The sequence below is a fragment of the Oncorhynchus nerka genome, linkage group LG18 (genome assembly GCF_034236695.1).
Source record: "Oncorhynchus nerka isolate Pitt River linkage group LG18, Oner_Uvic_2.0, whole genome shotgun sequence".
In the NCBI taxonomy this organism is placed as follows: domain Eukaryota; kingdom Metazoa; phylum Chordata; class Actinopteri; order Salmoniformes; family Salmonidae; genus Oncorhynchus; species Oncorhynchus nerka.
The window spans coordinates 9,321,628-9,339,249 of record NC_088413.1 but is presented as its reverse complement, the minus strand read 5'-3'; positions in this window follow the sequence as shown (position 1 = coordinate 9,339,249).

Genomic DNA, 17,622 nt, shown 5'->3' with positions numbered 1-17,622 from the left:
GGAGTGGAGAGAGAGAACAGTAAGGAGTGGTGAGAGAGAAGAGTAAGGAGTGGTGAGAGAGAACAGTAAGGAGTGGAGAGAGAGAACAGTAAGGAGTGGTGAGAGAGAACAGTAAGGAGTGGTGAGAGAACAGTAAGGAGTGGAGAGAGAGAGAACAGTAAGGAGTGGTGAGAGAGAACAGTAAGGAGTGGAGAGAGAGAGAACAGTAAGGAGTGGAGAGAGAGAACAGTAAGGAGTGGAGAGAGAGAACAGTAAGGAGTGGTGAGAGAGAACAGTAAGGAGTGGTGAGAGAGAACAGTAAGGAGTGGAGAGAGAGAACAGTAAGGAGTGGTGAGAGAGAACAGTAAGGAGTGGAGAGAGAGAGAACAGTAAGGAGTGGAGAGAGAGAACAGTAAGGAGTGGAGAGAGAGAACAGTAAGGAGTGGTGAGAGAGAGAACAGTAAGGAGTGGAGAGAGAGAGAACAGTAAGGAGTGGTGAGAGAGAAGAGTAAGGAATGGAGAGAGAGAGAACAGTAAGGAGTGGAGAGAGAGAGAACAGTAAGGAGTGGTGAGAGAGAACAGTAAGGAGTGGAGAGAGAGAGACAGTAAGGAGTGGAGAGAGAGAAACAGTAAGGAGTGGTGAGAGAGAACAGTAAGGAGTGGAGAGAGAGAGAAACAGTAAGGAGTGGAGAGAGAGAGAACAGTAAGGACTGGTGAGAGAGAACAGTAAGGAGTGGAGAGAGAGAACAGTAAGGTGTGGTGAGAGAGAACAGTAAGGAGTGGTGAGAGAACAGTAAGGAGTGGTGAGAGAACAGTAAGGAGTGGTGAGAGAGAACAGTAAGGAGTGGTGAGAGAGAACAGTAAGGAGTGGTGAGAGAACAGTAAGGAGTGGTGAGAGAACAGTAAGGAGTGTTGAGAGAGAACAGTAAGGAGTGGTGAGAGAACAGTAAGGAGTGGAGAGAGAGAACAGTAAGGAGTGGTGAGAGAGAACAGTAAGGAGTGGTGAGAGAACAGTAAGGAGTGGAGAGAGAGAACAGTAAGGAGTGGTGAGAGAGAACAGTAAGGAGTGGTGAGAGAACAGTAAGGAGTGGTGAGAGAGAGAACAGTAAGGAGTGGTGAGGGAGAACAGTAAGGAGTGGTGAGAGAGAGAACAGTAAGGAGTGGTGAGAGAGAACAGTAAGGAGTGGTGAGAGAACAGTAAGGAGTGGTGAGAGAGAACAGTAAGGAGTGGTGAGAGAGAACAGTAAGGAGTGGTGAGAGAACAGTAAGGAGTGGAGAGAGAGAACAGTAAGGAGTGGTGAGAGAGAACAGTAAGGAGTGGTGAGAGAACAGTAAGGAGTGGTGAGAGAGAGAACAGTAAGGAATGGTGAGGGAGACCAGTAAGAGGTGGTGAGAGAGAGAACAGTAAGGAGTGGTGAGAGAGAACAGTAAGGAGTGGTGAGAGAACAGTAAGGAGTGGAGAGAGAGAACAGTAAGGAGTGGTGAGAGAGAACAGTAAGGAGTGGTGAGAGAACAGTAAGGAGTGGTGAGAGAGAACAGTAAGGAGTGGTGAGAGAGAACAGTAAGGAGTGGTGAGAGAACAGTAAGGAGTGGTGAGAGAACAGTAAGGAGTGGTGAGAGAGAACAGTAAGGAGTGGTGAGAGAACAGTAAGGAGTGGAGAGAGAGAACAGTAAGGAGTGGAGAGAGAGAACAGTAAGGAGTGGTGAGAGAGAACAGTAAGGAGTGGTGAGAGAACAGTAAGGAGTGGTGAGAGAGAACAGTAAGGAGTGGTGAGAGAACAGTAAGGAGTGGAGAGAGAGAACAGTAAGGAGTGGTGAGAGAGAACAGTAAGGAGTGGTGAGAGAGAACAGTAAGGAGTGGTGAGAGAACAGTAAGGAGTGGAGAGAGAGAACAGTAAGGAGTGGTGAGAGAGAACAGTAAGGAGTGGTGAGAGAACAGTAAGGAGTGGTGAGAGAACAGTAAGGAGTGGTGAGAGAGAACAGTAAGGAGTGGTGAGAGAACAGTAAGGAGTGGTGAGAGAACAGTAAGGAGTGGTGAGAGAGAGAACAGTAAGGAGTGGTGAGGGAGAACAGTAAGGAGTGGTGAGAGAGAGAACAGTAAGGAGTGGTGAGAGAGACCAGTAAGGAGTGGTGAGAGAACAGTAAGGAGTGGAGAGAGAGAACAGTAAGGAGTGGTGAGAGAACAGTAAGGAGTGGTGAGAGAGACCAGTAATGAGTGATGAGAGAGAACAGTAAGGAGTGGAGAGAGATAGAACAGTAAGGAGTGGAGAGAGAACAGTAAAGGAGTGGTGAGAGAGAACAGTAAGGAGTGGTGAGAGAGAAACAGTAAGGAGTGGTGAGAGAGAGAACAGTAAGGAGTGGAGAGAGATAGAACAGTAAGGAGTGGTGAGAGAGAGAACAGTAAGGAGTGGTGAGAGAGAGAACAGTAAGGAGTGGAGAGAGATAGAACAGTAAGGAGTGGTGAGAGAGAGAACAGTAAGGAGTGGTGAGAGAGAGAACAGTAAGGAGTGGAGAGAGATAGAACAGTAAGGAGTGGTGAGAGAGAGAACAGTAAGGAGTGGTGAGAGAGAGAACAGTAATGAGTGGAGAGAGATAGAACAGTAAGGAGTGGAGAGAGAGAGAACAGTAAGGAGTGGAGAGAGATAGAACAGTAAGGAGTGGTGAGAGAGAGAACAGTAAGGAGTGGTGAGAGAGAGAACAGTAATGAGTGGAGAGAGATAGAACAGTAAGGAGTGGTGAGAGAGAGAACAGTAAGGAGTGGTGAGAGAGAGAACAGTAATGAGTGGAGAGAGATAGAACAGTAAGGAGTGGAGAGAGAGAGAACAGTAAGGAGTGGAGAGAGATAGAACAGTAAGGAGTGGTGAGAGATAGAACAGTAAGGAGTGGAGAGAGATAGAACAGTAAGGAGTGGTGAGAGAGAGAACAGTAAGGAGTGGAGAGAGAGATCGAGCCTGTGAGACTTGGATGATTAAGAGATAGTGCCTGTGAGACCTGGAGAAAAAAGAGACAGTGTCACGCTCTGACCATAGAGAGGCCTTAGTTCTCTGTGGTGAGGTAGGTCAGGGTGTGACAAGGGGGTGTTCTAGAATGTCTATTTCTATGTTGGTGCTAATATGATTCCCAATTAGAGGCAGCTGTTTCTCGTTGTCTCTGATTGGGGATCATATTTAGGTAGCCATTTCCCCATTGTGTTTTGTGGGATATTATTTTGTGTGTTTTGTGCATGTGCACCACGTAGTCACATTTCGTTGTTAGTTTATTTGATTTATTGTTTTGTTTTGCTCGGTTTCACTTCATAATAAATATGTGGAATTCAACATCCGCTGCGCCTTGGTCCGTCTCTCCTCACGAACGTGACAGATAGAGGCTGTGAGACACGTAGAATTAGGAGATAGAGGCTGTGAGACTTGGAGAATTAAGAGATAGAGGCTGTGAGACTTGGAGAATTAAGAGATAGAGGCTGTGAGACATGGGGAATTAAGAGATAGAGCCTGTGAGACTTGGAGAATTAAGAGATAGAGGCTGTGAGACACGGATAATTAAGAGATAGAGGCTGTGAGACTTGGAGAATTAAGAGATAGAGGCTGTGAGACATGGAGAATTAAGAGAATTAAGAGAGGCTGTGATGACATGGAGAATTAGGAGATAGAGGCTGTGAGACTTGGAGAATTAGGAGATAGAGGCTGTGAGACATGGGGAATTAAAATATAGAGCCTGTGAGTCTTGGAGAATTAAGAGATAGAGGCTGTGAGACATGGAGAATTAAGAGATAGAGGCTGTGAGACATGGAGAATTAAGAGATAGAGGCTGTGAGACATGGAGAATTAAGAGATAGAGGCTGTGAGACATGGATAATTAAGAGATAGAGGCTGTGAGACACGGATAATTAAGAGATAGAGGCTGTGAGACATGGGGAATTAAAATATAGAGCCTGTGAGACTTGGAGAATTAAGAGATAGAGGCTGTGAGACTTGGAGAATTAAGAGATAGAGGCTGTGAGACATGGAGAATTAAGAGATAGAGGCTGTGAGACTTGGAGAATTAAGAGATAGAGGCTGTGAGACTTGGATAATTAAGAGATAAGGCTGTGAGACCAGAATTAAGAGATAGAGGCTGTGAGACATGGAGAATTAAGAGTTAGAGCACTGTGAGACTGGAGAATTAAGAGATAGAGGCAGTGAGACTTGGAGAATTAAGAGATAGAGGCTGTGAGACATGGAGAATTAAGAGATAGAGGCTGTGAGACATGGAGAATTAAGAGATAGAGGATGTGAGACATGGATAATTAAGAGATAGAGGCTGTGAGACATGGAGAATTAAGAGAGTAGAGGATGTGAGACTTGGAGTCAATCAGAGATAGAGGCTGTGAGACAGTCAGAGAATTAAGAGATAGAGGCTGTGATACTTGGAGAATTAGGAGATAGAGGCTGTGAGACTTGGAGAATTAAGAGATAGAGGCTGTGAGACACGGAGAATTAGGAGATAGAGGCTGTGAGACACGGAGAATTAAGAGATAGAGGCTGTGAGACACGGAGAATTAGGAGATAGAGGCTGTGATACTTGGAGAATTAAGAGATAGAGGCTGTGAGACTTGGAGAATTAAGAGATAGAGGCTGTGAGCTTTGGAGAATTAGGAGATAGAGGCTGTGAGACACAGAGAATTAGGAGATTGAGACTGTGAGTACTTGGAGAATTAAGAGATAGAGGCTGTGAGACATGGAGAATTAGCCAGATAGAGGCTGTGATACTTGGAGAATTAAGAGATAGAGGCTGTGAGACTTGGAGAATTAAGAGAGGCTAGAGGCTGTGAGATCAGCTTGGAGAATTGGAGAATTAAGAGATAGAGACTGTGAGACTTGGAGAATTAAGAGATAGAGGCTGTAGAGACTTTAGACCAGGGCCCTTTTCCCTATATAACTACTTTAGACCAGGTCCCTATATTAACTGGGTGAGTTGAAGTGTTCTTCCCTGCACTTTTCTCTGTGCAAAATAGTTCCAGTCAGCCAGTCAGTCAGTCAGTCAGTGAGTCAGCCAGTCAGCCAGCCAGCCAGCCAGTCAGCCAGTCAGTCAGTCAGTCAGTGAGTCAGCCAGTCAATCAGTCAGCCAGTCAGCCAGCCAGCCAGTCAGTCAGTCAGTGAGTCAGTGAGTCAGTCAGCCAGTCAGCCAGTCAGTCAGTCAGTTAGTGAGTCAGTCAGCCAGTCAGTCAGCCAGTCAGCCAGTCAGCCAGCCAGTCAGCCAGTCAGCCAGTCTATCCCTACGGACCTGGTCAACTCTAGTGCAATATAGAGTAAACGGTAGAGAAAGTCAGTCAGCCAGTCAGCCAGTCAGTCAGTCAGTCAGTCAGTGAGTCAGCCAGTCAGTCAATCAGTCAGTCAGTCAGTTTCTCCCTTCCACACCTCCCGTGGACAATATGTTCTGGAGGAACATTTCTGTTTGAACTCACTTGCCCCCCCCCCCAGCGCTGCTCATCTCTGCCTGTCTGCACACACAAACACAAACACACACGCACACACACACCGCAGAGACAGGATCAGATCACCGCGGAGACAGGCTAGGATTACCATAGCTACGAGACTATAACCCCCCTTTTAATAATCATTATGAATGAACCACTGTCTGTCTGTCTGTCTGTCTGTCTGTCTGTCTGTCTGTCTGTCTGTCTGTCTGTCTGTCTGTCTGTCTGTCTGTCTGTCTGTCTGTCTGTCTGTCTGTCTGTCTGTCTGTCTGTCTGTCTGTCTGTCTGTCTGTCTGTCTGTCTGTCTGTATAATGTGTGTGTTCATGACTGTGTGACTGTAAGGGGTTAATGGTGTGGAGGGGGGCTCTCTCTTAAAGAAGGGGGAGGGGCAAGTAAGTTCAGACAGAAATGTCCCTCAAAAGCGTATTGCCCGTGGTGGTCGAGTGTCAGTCAGGGTTGTGTGTGTGGTTGTGTGTAAGTGGGTATTGTGTGTATGGTTGTGTGAAAGTGGGGGTTGTGTTTATGAGTGTGTGTCTGTCTGTATGAGAGTGTGCTTGAGGATATCTTGGTGCACAGTTGCAACTGAAGCCCGAATGCAGTCTGTTTTTACTGTCATAGAAACATGCCCTCACGGTCTTAGTGCAGAATCTCCAAACGTCACATTTGCTTGAGGTATTGAGGTATTCTCTTGAGGTATTCTCTTGAGGTCTTGAGGTATTCCCTTGAGTTATTCTCTTTATGTCTTGAGGTCTTGAGGTATTCTCTTGAGATATTCTTTTGAGGTATTCTCTTGAGGTATTCTCTTGAGGTATTCTCTTGAGGCCTTCTCTTGAGGTATTCTCTTGAGGTCTTGAGGTATTCTCTTGATGTCTTGGGGTATTCTCTTGATGTCTTGAGGTATTCTCTTGAGGCATTTCTTTTGAGGTATTGAGGTAATCTCTTGAGGTATTCTCTTGAGGAATTCTCTTGAGGTATTGAGGTAATCTCTTGAGGTATTGAGGTAATCTCTTGCGGTATTGAGGTAATCTCTTGAGGTATTGAGGTATTCTCTTGATGTATTGAGGTAATCTCTTGAGGTATTGAGGTAGTCTCTTGAGGTATTGAGGTAATCTCTTGAGGTATTGACATCATCTCTTGAGGTATTGAGGTATTCTCTTGAGGTATTGAGGTAGTCTCTTGAGGTATTGAGGTAATCTCTTGAGGTATTGAGGTATTCTCTTGAGGTATTGAGGTAATCTCTTGAGGTATTGAGGTATTCTCTTGAGGTATTGAGGTATTCTCTTGAGTTATTGAGGTAATCTCTTGAGGTATTGGGGTATTCTCTTGAGGTATTGAGGTATTCTCTTGATGTATTGAGGTAATCTCTTGAGGTATTGAGGTAGTCTCTTGAGGTATTGAGGTAATCTCTTGAGGTATTGAGGTAATCTCTTGAGGTATTGAGGTATTCTCTTGAGGTATTGAGGTAGTCTCTTGAGGTATTGAGGTAATCTCTTGAGGTATTCTCTTGAGGCATTCTCTTGAGGTATTGAGGTAGTCTCTTGAGGTATTGAGGTAATCTCTTGATGTATTGAGGTAATCTCTTGAGGTATTGGGGTAATCTCTTGAGGTATTGGGGTAATCTCTTGAGGTATTGAGGTAATCTCTTGAGGTATTGAGGTAATGTCTTGAGGTATTGAGGTATTCTCTTGAGGTATTGAGGTAATCTCTTGAGGTATTGAGGTAATCTCTTGAGGTATTGAGGTATTCTCTTAAGGTATTCTTTGTGATTTTTTGGCTTTTGAAATCCTTGGGCGGTGGTTCTCCTAAATCCAAACTATAAAAAACATATTATACTGAACCAAAATATAAACGCAACATGCAACAATTCCCACATTTTACTGAGTTACAGTTCATATAAGGAAATAAGTCAATTGAAATAACTTCATTAGGCCATAATGTATGGATTTCAGGGGCACAGCCATGAGTGGGCCTGGGAGGGCATAGGCCCACCCACTTGGGAGCCTGGCCCACCCAATCAGAATGAGTTAGTACAGACAGAAACAATCCTGTTTTTCATCAGCTGTCCGGGAGGCTGGTCTCAGACGATCCTGCAGGTGGACAGTGCCGGATGTTGAGGTCCTGGGCTGACGTGGTTACACACGGTCTGTAGTTTTTAGTCAGGTTGGACGTATTGCCAAATTCACTGAAACAACATTGTAGATGGATTATTGTAGAGAAATGTAATTTAAATTATCTGGCAGCAGCTCTGATGGACATTCCAGCAGTCAGCATGCCAATTACACGCTCCCTCAAATACATCTGTGGATTTGAGGTATTCTCTTGAGGTATTGTCTTCAGATATTCCCTTGAGGTATTCTCTTGAGGTATTGTCTTGAGGTATTGTCATCAGATATTCTCTTGAGGTATTCTCTTGATGTATTCTCTTGAGGTATTGTCTTCAGATATTTCCTTGATGTATTCTCTTGAGGTATTGTCTTCAGATATTCCCTTGAGGTATTCTCTTGAGGTATTCTCTTGAGGTATTGTCTTCAGATATTCCCTTGAGATATTCCCTTGCGGTATTCTCTTGAGGTATTCTCTTGAGGTATTCTCTTGAGGTATTCTCTTGAGGTATTGTCTTCAGATATTCTCTTGAGGTATTCTCTTGAGGTATTGTCTTCAGATATTTCCTTGATGTATTCTCTTGAGGTATTGTCTTCAGATATTTCCTTGATGTATTCTCTTGAGGTATTGTCTTCAGATATTCTCTTGAGGTATTCTCTTGAGATATTCTCTTCACAAAAACTCTCTTCTCTCCTCTCACTATCTCTCCCTCTAGGTTTCTCTCTCTCTCCCTCTCCCTCTCTCTCCCTCACATTATCTCTCTACCTGTCTCCAGCTATCTACCTATCTCCAGCTCTCTCCCTCTCCTTCTCTCTCCCTCCCTTTCTCTATCTACCTGTCTCCAGCTCTCTCTCTATCCCTCACTCTCCCTCCCTCTGTCTCCCTCACTTTCTCTCTCTACCTGTCTCCAGCTCTCTCCCTCTCCTTCTCTCTCCCTCCCTTTCTCTTTCTACCTGTCTCCAGCTCTCTCTCTCTCCCTCTCCCTCTCTCTCCCTCCCTCCCTCCTCCTCTCTCCCTCCCTTTCTCTCTCTACCTGTCTCCAGCTCTCTCTCTATTCCTCCCTCTCTGTCTCTCTCTCTTTGTGTCAGTGCCTTTCCCTACAGATTAATGACTGAAAAGTTTTTCCCCCTTCTCTTCTACATAGAGAGACGGACAGAGAGAAAAGAGAAAGTGAGAGAGAGAGAAGAGAAAATGTAAAAATAGAGAAGGTTGCCTTTCATGTTCAATTTTAAAAGAATGTTTGAGATGTCCCGAGATAATTAAGCAAGAGCTAAACACACACACACACACACACACACACACACACACACACACACATAGGCAGGCACACACATACTGTACAGCCCCCTCTCCCCCTCACACACACAGACATAGCACACCCACACACACATACTCTACAGCCCCCTCTCCCCCTCACACACAGAGACAGAGCACACCCACACACACATACTGTACAGCCCCCCCATCACACACACACACACACACACACACACATACTGTACAGCCCCCACTCCCCTCACACACACAGAGACAGGGCACACACACACACACATACTGTACAGCCACCCCCTCACACACACACACACACACACACACATACTGTACAGCCCCCTCTCCCCCTCACACACACAGACATAGCACACCCACACACACATACTGTACAGCCCCCTCTCCCCTCACACACACAGACATAGCACACCCACACACACATACTGTACAGCCCCTCTCCCCCTCACACACAGAGACAGAGTACACACACACACACACACACACATACTGTACAGCCCCCTCTCCCCTCACACACAGAGACAGAGTACACACACACACACACACACATACTGTACAGCCCCCTCTCCCCTCACACACAGAGACAGAACACACACAGACACACACACATACTGTACAGCCCCCTCTCCCCCCTCACACACAGAGACAGAACACAGACATACTGTACAGCCCCTCTCCCCCTCACACACAGAGACAGAACACAGACATACTGTACAGCCCCTCTCCCCCTCTACACACAGAGACAGAACACAGACATACTGTACAGTCCCCTCTCCCCTCACACACAGAGACAGAACACAGACATACTGTACAGCCCCCTCTCCCCTCACACACAGAGACAGAACACAGACATACTGTACAGTCCCCTCTCCCCCTCACACACAGAGACAGAACACAGACATACTGTACAGCCCCTCTCCCCCTCACACACAGAGACAGAACACAGACATACTGTACAGCCCCCTCTCCCCCTCACACACAGAGACAGAACACAGACATACTGTACAGCCCCCTCTCCCCTCACACACAGAGACAGAACACAGACATACTGTACAGTCCCCTCTCCCCCACACACAGAGACAGAACACACACACACACACACATACTGTACAGCCCCTCTCCCCTCACACACAGAGACAGAACACACACACACACAGACATACTGTACAGTCCCCTCTCCCCCTCACACACAGAGACAGAACACAGACATACTGTACAGCCCCCTCTCCCCCTCACACACAGAGACAGAACACACACAGACACGTAGTATGTGGGGAAATGCTGTCTATTCCTAAAACATCACGCAGCAGAGTTCAATCATTATAAACACCACGAGGCTTGAAGAGACAGAACAAATTATCCACTACTACAGTAGCTACTAGAAGGACTATATACTCTGTGTGTGTGTGTGTGTGTGTGTGTGTGAGAGACCGTGTGTGTGTGTGTGTGTGTGTGTGTGTGTGTGTGTGTGTGTGTGTGTGAGAGACCGTGTGTGTGTGTGTGTGTGTGTGTGTGTGTGTGTGTGTGTGTGTGAGAGACCGTGTGTGTGTGTGTGTGTGTGTGTGTGTGTGTGCGTGCGTGCGTAAATCTGATAGGAATAGTGTACCAACAATCTCTCACAAACGTCACATTTGGAAGATAAAAGAGTTAAAGTTTTCGACAGGGTTACAACACCTTGACAACCACCTGGGAAAAATGAATACTTATGTAAGTAAACACTAAACACTAAACATCACTAAACACTAAGCTTCGTTTGTAAATGATGTCTGAGTGATGGAGTGTACACCTGGCTATGCAGTCAATCCGGAAAATGTCAAGAACTTTGAAAGTTTCTTCACGTGCAGTTGCAAAAAAAACATCAAGGGCTGTGATGAAACTGGCTCTAATGAGGACCGCCACAGGAATGGAAGACCCAGAGTTACCTGGCTCTCATGAGGACCACCACAGGAATGGAAGACCCAGAGTTACCTGGCTCTAATGAGGACCACCAGAAGAATGGAAGACCCAGAGTTACCTGGCTCTAATGAGGACCACCACAAGAATGGAAGACCCAGAGTTACCTGGCTCTAATGAGGACCACCACAGGAATGGAAGACCCAGAGTTACCTGGCTCTAATGAGGACCGCCACAGGAATGGAAGACCCAGAGTTACCTGGCTCTAATGAGGACCGCCACAAGAATGGAAGACCCAGAGTTACCTGGCTCTAATGAGGACCGCCACAAGAATGGAAGACCCAGAGTTACCTCTGCTGTAGAGGATACGTTCATTAGACTTACCAGCCTCAGAAATTGAAGACAAAATAAATGCTTCACAGAGTTCAAGTAACAGACACATCTCAACATCAACTGTTCTGAGGAGACTGCGTGAATCAGTCCTTCATGGTTGAATTGCTGCAAAGAAACCGCTACTAAAAGGACACCAATAAGAAGAAGAAGAAACCACTACTAAAGGACACCAATAAGAAGAAGAAACCACTACTAAAGGACACTAATAAGAAGAAGAAACCACTACTAAAGGACACCAATAAGAAGAAGAAACTTGCTTGGGCCGAGAAACACAAGCAATAGACATTGGACAGGTGGAAATCTGTCCTTTGGTCTGAGGAGTCCAAATGTGAGACTTTTGTTTCCAACCAAAAAGTTGAACGAGTAGATGAACGGATGATCTGTGTGGTTTCCCACCATGAAGCATGGAGGAGGAGGTGTGATAGTGTGGGTGTGCTTTGCTGGTGAAACTGTCTTGGATCTATTAAGAATTCAAGCCACACTTAACCAGCATGGCTACCACAGCATTCTGCAGCGATACGCCATCCCATTTGGTTTGCACTTAGTGGGACTATCATTTGTTTTTCAACAGGACAATGACCCAACACACCTCCAGGCTGTGTGAGGGCTATTTGACCAAGAAGGAGAGTTACTGCTGCATCAGATGACCTGGCCTCCACAATCACCTGACTTCAACCACATTGTGATGGTTTGGGATGAGTCAGACCGCAGAGTGAAGGAAAAGCAGCCAACAAGTGCTCAGCATATGTGGGAACTCCTTCAAGACTGTTGGAAAAGCATTCCTAATGGGATTGAACATTCAACCTTTTGATCCAAAGTCAAGGATTGAGTCCATCCACCACCCCAGTCCACAATGCCCTTGCAAAACCCAAACTTCCTTGATGATAATAGCACCCTACTGTTGCCCCTAGTTGTTGGTTTTGAAGGCATTTCCTGACTTCCTCAGTACATGGACAGACATCTGATTTTCAAGTCAATTTTGAGCTATCTGCATGACTTTGTTTTTGCTTCTCTGACAGACTAATAAATGGAATGTCTACAAGACTGGGTGGATTTTGAATGTCTATGAGAAAGAGATATTGAATGTCTGAGACAGAGATACTGAATGTCTGAGACAGAGATATTGAATGTCTGAGACAGAGATACTGAATGTCTGAGACAGAGATATTGAATGTCTGAGACATTGAATGTCTGAGACAGAGATACTGAATGTTTGAGAAAGAGATATTGAATGTCTGAGACAGAGATATTGAATGTCTGAGACAGAGATATTGAATGTCTGAGACATTGAATGTCTGAGACAGAGATACTGAATGTTTGAGAAAGAGATATTGAATGTCTGAGACAGAGATATTGAATGTCTGAGACAGAGATATTGAATGTCTGAGACAGAGATATTGAATGTCTGAGACAGAGATATTGAATGTCTGAGACATTGAATGTCTGAGACAGAGATACTGAATGTTTGAGAAAGAGATACTGAATGTCTGAGAAAGAGATATTGAATGTCTGAGACAGAGATATTGAATGTCTGAGACAGAGATATTGAATGTCTGAGACATTGAATGTCTGAGACAGAGATACTGAATGTTTGAGAAAGAGATATTGAATGTTTGAGAAAGAGATATTGAATGTCTGAGACAGAGATATTGAATGTCTGAGACAGAGATATTGAATGTCTATGAGAAAGAGATATTGAATGTCTGAGACAGAGATATTGAATGTCTATGAGAAAGAGATATTGAATGTCTGAGACAGAGATATTGAATGTCTGAGAAAGAGATATTGAATGTCTGAGAAAGAGATATTGAATGTCTGAGAAAGAGACATTGAATGTCTGAGAAAGAGATATTGAATGTCTGAGACAGAGATATTGAATGTCTATGAGAAAGAGATATTGAATGTCTGAGACAGATATATTGAATGTCTGAGAAAGAGATATTGAATGTCTGAGACAGATATATTGAATGTCTATGAGAAAGAGATATTGAATGTCTGAGACAGAGATATTGAATGTCTGAGAAAGAGATATTGAATGTCTGAGACAGAGATATTGAATGTCTGAGAAAGAGACATTGAATGTCTGAGAAAGAGACAGAGATATTGAATGTCTGAGACAGAGATATTGAATGTCTGAGACAGAGATATTGAATGTCTGAGACAGAGATATTGAATGTCTGAGACAGAGATATTGAATGTCTGAGAAAGAGATATTGAATGTCTGAGACAGAGATATTGAATGTCTGAGACAGAGATATTGAATGTCTGAGACAGAGATATTGAATGTCTGAGACAGAGATATTGAATGTCTGAGAAAGAGATATTGAATGTCTGAGAAAGAGATATTGAATGTCTGAGACAGAGATACTGAATGTCTGAGACAGAGATATTGAATGTCTGAGACAGAGATATTGAATGTCTGAGAAAGAGATATTGAATGTCTGAGACAGACAGAGATATTGAATGTCTGAGAAAGAGATACTGAATGTCTGAGACAGAGATATTGAATGTCTGAGAAAGAGATATTGAATGTCTGAGACAGAGATATTGAATGTCTGATGCAGAGATACTGAATGTCTGAGACAGAGATATTGAATGTTTGAGACAGAGGTATTGAATGTCTGTAAGATTAAGAGGTATTGAATGTCTATTAGACAGAAATATTGAATTTCTCAGAGACTAGGAGATATTGCATTTCTGAGAGAATAAGAGATATTGAATGTCTATTAGACAGAAATATTGAATTTCTGAGAGAATAAGAGATATTGAATTTCTGAGAGACTAAGAGATATTGAATTTCCGAGAGAATAAGATATTTTGAATTTCTGAGAGACTAAGAGATATTGAATTTCTGAGAGACTAAGAGATATTGAATTTCCGAGAAAATAAGATATTTTGAATGTCTGAGAGACTGGGAGATGTTGAATGTATGACAGTGAGGGAGACTTGTATATCAGAAAGAGTATGATATCAAAAGCTCTTATGTTCGGTTCGGTTCACTTCCTTGAGCAGAAAAAAGAAACGTGGTCTTGAATTTTGGGCGAGTGTCTCTTCAAGTGTGTGTGTGTGTGTGTGTGTGTGTGTTTAGAGTCTTATTAGGGTCTTAATGCCGCAGTAGAGAGCAGCAGGCTTCCCCCTGAGACTAATTACCTAACAGGGTGTAGATGGAAACACACATGCACACGCACACACACACACACACACACACACACACACACACACACACACACACACACACAAGTTTGGGAGTTCTGTCTTCGATGCTTATGTGTGTATCCTTTGGCATAATGAGTGTGTGTGATGGGGGTGACTGGGTGTGTGTGAGTGCCTGTGAGTGCCTGTGTGTGCCTGCCTATGTGTGTGAGTGCCTGTGAGTGCCTGTGTGTGCCTGCCTATGTGTGTGAGTGCCTGTGTATGCATGCCGATGTGTGTGAGTGCCTGTGTGTGCATGCCTATGTGTGTGAGTGCCTGTGTGTGCATGCCGATGTGTGTGAGTGCCTGTGTGTGCATGCCTATGTGTGTGAGTGCCTGTGTGTGCATGCCTATGTGTGTGAGTGCCTGTGTGTGCATGCCTATGTGTGTGAGTGCCTGTGTGTGCATGCCTATGTGTGTGAGTGCCTGTGTGTGCCTGTCTGTGTGTGAGTGCCTGTGTGTGCATGCCTATGTGTGTGAGTGCCTGTGTGTGTCTGTTGTATAACTGCAGTCTGGTTCAATAGTGTATTCTGTGACAACGTCAATAGTGTTTTTTCAGTCAGACAGCATTCAGACTGCATCCTTCTCTAGACGAGCGGATGAATGGCCTAATTCTCTTCCTCTCTCACAAACTCGCTCTCTCTCTTTCTTTCTCTCTTGCAGTGCATGCTGGGCGTTTTTGGGAGTTTGAGTGTTTGGTGTGGAGGACTCTGTCCTAACTAACGTTCTTTATTCTGTCCTTGGTCTTTTCTTTACATGTTTATTTTCTATGGTGGTTAATGGACTATTTGTTTTAGCCGTATCCACAGGTCTCTTCCTGGTTCGGGTGGAAGAGGACAGTGAGTTTCCTGGTTCGGGTGGAAGAGGACAGTGAGTTTCCTGGTTCGGGTGGAAGAGGACAGTTAGTTTCCTGGTTCGGGTGTAAGAGGACAGAGTTAGTTTCCTGGTTAGGGTGGAAGAGGACAGAGTCAGTTTCCTGGTTTGGTTGGAAGAGGACAGAGTTAGTTTCCTGGTTCGGGTGGAAGAGGACAGAGTTAGTTTCCTGGTTCGGGTGGAAGAGGACAGAGTTAGTTTCCTGGTTAGGATAGTAGAGGACAGAGTTAGTTTCCTGGTTCGGGTGGAAGAGGACAGAGTTAGTTTCCTGGTTAGGGTGGAAGAGGACAGAGTTAGTTTCCTGGTTAGGATAGTAGAGGACAGAGTTAGTTTCCAGGTTAGGGTGGAAGAGGACAGAGTTAGTTTCCTGGTTAGGATAGTAGAGGACAGAGTTAGTTTCCAGGCTAGGGTGGAAGAGGACAGAGTTAGTTTCCTGGTTAGCGTGGAAGAGGACAGAGTTAGTTTCCTGGTTAGGGTGGAAGAGGACAGAGTTAGTTTCCTGGTTCGGGGGGGAAGTGGACAGAGTTAGTTTCCTGTTTCGGGTGGAAGAGGACAGAGTTAGTTTCCTGATTAGGGATGAAGAGGACAGAGTTAGTTTACTGGTTAGGAACTCTGGAACTCTCACAGGTAGCGCCTGAGGAGACGCTGGTGGTCGGAGGGGACAGGAACTCTCACAGGTAGCGCCTGAGGAGACGCTGGTGGTCGGAGGGGACAGGAACTCTCACAGGTAGCGCCTGAGGAGACGCTGGTGGTCGGAGGGGACAGGAACTCTCACAGGTAGCGCCTGAGGAGACGCTGGTGGTCTGGAGGTGACTGGAACTCTCACAGGTAGCGCCTGAGGAGACGCTGGTGGTCGGAGGGGACAGGAACTCTCACAGGTAGAGCCTGAGGAGACGCTGGTGGTCGGAGGGGACAGGAACTCTCACAGGTAGCGCCTGAGGAGACGCTGGTGGTCTGGAGGGGACTGGAACTCTCACAGGTAGCGCCTGAGGAGACGCTGGTGGTCGGAGGGGACTGGAACTGTACAATGGATTTTTACCAAAGACAGAAATGGGGAAGAGCCTCATTCAGTGTCAGTGGGAGTGTTAAGGGACATCATTAATCAGTTCGACCTAGTGGATGTTTGGAGAACTAAACATCCCAACACAAGACAGTATACATGGGTGAAGGTGTTTGGGGCTAGGGTGAGAGCAGCCCAACTTGAATGATTTTACTTGTCCAGGAATCAGATAGGCTGTTGGGAACTCTCATTCTCCCAGTGTGGTTCTCAGATCACCACATACCCATGGCTCTGCTGTCTATTTCACCAGGGCCCCGGCAGGCCTCCTATTGGAAGTTTAATGTAAAGCTCTTACAAGATGCCACTTTTTGCTCAGGTTTCCAGACCTTTTGGGAAAGGTGGGGGCAGTGAAGAGAGGAGTATCAGTCTCTGAGTGGGATGTGGGGAAATTCTGCTTCTATGTCAACAGCATACAGATATCTCCTCCTCAGAGGCTAGGAGAGTATTGAGGGAACTAAAGCGTTGTATTAGTGAGATGGAGGTAGAGATGGTGGGGCAAGGCAATGTAGGCCTCCAGGCTAATTTAGCTGAATTACGCCGGGACCTGGGTAGTTCTTTCCAGGTTAAAGCAAAGGGAGCACTTGTAAGAGCCAGGTTCTCCATGCCTCAAGGAGATGGACGCTCCCAGCTCCTTCTTCTTTGGTTTGGAAAGACAGAGTGGTGAAGCCAAGGGTATGCATTGTCTACGGCTGTCTGATGGGCAGGTGACCTCTGTTGTGGAGGGGAGATGTGGCTGTCTGATGGGAGGGTGACCTCTGTGGTGGATGGAGATGTGGCTGTCTGATGGGTGGGTGACCTCTGTGGTGGTTGGAGATGTGGCTGTCTGATGGGTGGGTGACCTCTGTGGTGGGTGGAGATGTGGCTGTCTGATGGGAGGGTGACCTCTGTTGTGGAGGGGAGATGTGGCTGTCTGATGGGTGGGTGACCTCTGTTGTGGAGGGGAGATGTGGCTGTCTGATGGGAGGGTGACCTCTGTGGTGGGTGGAGATGTGGCTGTCTGATGGGAGGGTGACCTCTGTTGTGGAGGAGAGATGTGGCTGTCTGATGGGAGGGTGACCTCTGTGGTGGGTGGAGAGATGGGGCTGTCTGATGGGAGGGTGACCTCTGTGGTGGGTGGAGATGTGGCTGTCTGATGGGTGGGTGACCTCTGTGGTGGTTGGAGATGGGGCTGTCTGATGGGAGGGTGACCTCTGTTGTGGGTGGAGATGTGGCTGTCTGATGGGTGGGTGACCTCTGTGGTGGGTGGAGATGGGGCTGTCTGATGGGAGGGTGACCTCTGTTGTGGAGGAGAGATGTGGCTGTCTGATGGGAGGGTGACCTCTGTTGTGGAGGGGATGTGGCTGTCTGATGGGAGGGTGACCTCTGTGGTGGGTGGAGATGGGGCTG